Here is a 2,743-nt window from a genome sequence, read left to right as displayed (position 1 = left end):
CTTCTCCTAAACTAATAAAAAAACCAAGATTAGGAGAAGAGCCTGAAGTAAGGCCTCAAAATGGGTCATTTTGCAAAGGAAAGGTTACCTGCCTCCATGTATGCTGTCTCCCTTTCTTAGTCAAATCCATCCTTCCAGTGTCTAGCTAACAGCTAACCATAGAATTGAACCCAACTGCCTTTGATTTCTGAAATAAGTGCTGTCCCCTTAAGGTCTCATAACAGCACAGGAAGGTTTGTAAAACTGTCCCAGCAACAATTTAAAGCAATTCTAGGACACCAAAGATGCAGCAAATTTGGTTAATTGGTAATATAGATCGTTCTGATGGAAGAAAATAATTTAGAATTAAAAAAAACAGATTGGTGTACTCACGATGAATTTATGTGATATGGCACACACAGGCTTCTGGTTCTGAATACTTCATGCTCGGTGGGTTTTGGAGATTGTCGTGATGCTGAACCTAGCTGGAGGCTTTGGGGCCTTGAAAGGACAAGACTTAATATTTCAGGACATCCTTGTACTTGGTGCCCACTCTTTACTGATTTCCTTACAGAGAATGAGCAGCCATCTACTCCTGCTGCCATGCCTTCCCCACATGAACAGAGAGAAGACCCTATACACAGGTCGCTTGTATCACATGTGAAGGCATAAGTCACAAACAAACTCCCACAGCAGTTTAGAATTGTGATTAATAGAATGATTAGTTCTTGAAAGGGGAAAAACTTAGAGATCACAATACCTGACAAAAGCCCTCTGCAGGATCAGAAAAGGAGCCTAGTAGCCGGAAGTGATGCTCAAGCAAGAGATCAAGCTGAAGGTAGAAGGTGCTTTTTAAAAGAGAGAGAGACCACAACTCAATGGGCTGGTATCTCAGTGGCTATTCGGGTAACATCACAGAGAAAGGATCTGCTTCATGCATGAGAGTCACCGATGATTTCCCTTTTAGAAAAAAACCCATCAAAACTCCCAATAACATCATCAGCATTCAACAACATGTCTATGATTTCTTTGCCTTGCCTTTGATTGTGCAGTAAATGATGCTGATAGTTAATCTGTGCAATTAATGCAAATTTCATTGTAACTGACTAGACAGAATTGACAGGTTATCTTAAAGACAGCAGGGAGTCACTCTACGATGGAACTGGTTCATCATCACCTGTGTGACAGTGACATAATTAAGATCTTTCCTTTGTCTATAAATCTCATTATGTTCAACATGATATGTTGTCATACAGATTTCTTAGGGTTTTGTCCCACTGGTGGTTTCCTTGGTATGCTTACATAATTTTTGCCAGATCCAATCAGTTTTGCCATGCACTCTCAGCTCCACGTCATTGTGTTCCCATTATGTTCCAGTCCAGGCATTTTAGACATCTTGTAACTGTTGTAACAGTATCTCATGTTCCACCTAAATGATTTAGGGTTTTATTTAGGCTGGGTTGTATCTTCTATCACTGAGTTCATTGACTTTCCTTGGGCGTAATTCCTGGGACACTGAGCCTAACTCCTGGGGGATTCCTCCAGTTATTTCTCCTTTCTTAGATAGTTTACACTCTCACTATTACTGTGAGAGTGTTTCTGTAGCAAATATTCTTCTCAAGATGAGAAGAAACTTCAATATTACAATCCATTTGTTATTGTGATTTAAATACACACACACAAACACACAAGTTAGTGCACATACACTGATGATATCTCAATTTATGGGGCCATTCTGGGGATGTCAAGATCGATATCTCTCGAGTGGTTCTCAGAAGGCCATAGGGTGACCCTCTCTAGTTACGTAAGCAGGGAGGAGAAGTTGACCGCACTGTGACATGTCCCTAGGAACTATGTGTGCCTTGTCCCATAGTCAGACTGATGACTGACTATCTTGAAAACCACCATGGAACTTTTGTTTGGCAAATGATGGAGATCAAGTCAGGGTCAAAATCAGAAAACTAGATGGAGCTTCCAAGCTCCAGTGGAAGAGCAGATGGATGGAGAAAAAGAGCAAGGATGTCAGGAATATAAGGGCTTGGTCCACACTATGAGACACTGTGCCTGAACTAAGGGGATTTCAACTAATCCAGTGACCTGGGAATGAAAGAACATGGGATCAAACTGGAAGCTCTGAATGTGGCTGACAATTGGGGAGACGGAGAAGCCAAAGATAATGGCACTGTCACTTGTCTGCATATCATACACTGGCTTTTTGTGATCATATTTTTTGTGGATGCATACCTTGCTAAATCTGGATGGATGAAGGGTGGGCTTGGACTTCCCACAGCTCAAAGTACCCTGCCCTCTATTTGGACTGGTGTTTGAGTGGAGAGGTTTATTTGCGGAGCAAGAAGAATGTGGGAGGAGGAAGAGAAGTGGAAAGTTTGATAATTATTATTATGAAGTAATGGAAAAATCAATAGAAAATAACCAATGAGGACATTGGAGCTAGGAAAAAAAAAACATTCATGTGAGTTGTTGACTCAGACCAAAAATTATTTTACAGAAAAAAAAAACACATAAATGTGTTGAGTTACTTGGAAAATATGACTCATGTAATTGGGAAGAAGATTGGGGTTTTTATTTTGGGTCTTCATGGGGCTGTATGAGCAGCATTTTAGGACCTGTATGCTGCATATTTCTGGGGGTTAGTAGGGAAGAAACCTGGCTAGGAGGAGTTTTATGACATAAGTAGAGCCTTGATGATGTCACAAAGCTTTGGTTGGGGGTGGCAGCTCTGTTCCACATGAAGCACTAGTCT

This window comes from Microtus pennsylvanicus, chromosome Y, assembly GCF_037038515.1.
Source record: "Microtus pennsylvanicus isolate mMicPen1 chromosome Y, mMicPen1.hap1, whole genome shotgun sequence".
Lineage (NCBI taxonomy): Eukaryota > Metazoa > Chordata > Mammalia > Rodentia > Cricetidae > Microtus > Microtus pennsylvanicus.
The sequence above is the reverse complement of the archived record's forward strand: the minus strand, read 5'-3'. Positions refer to the sequence as shown.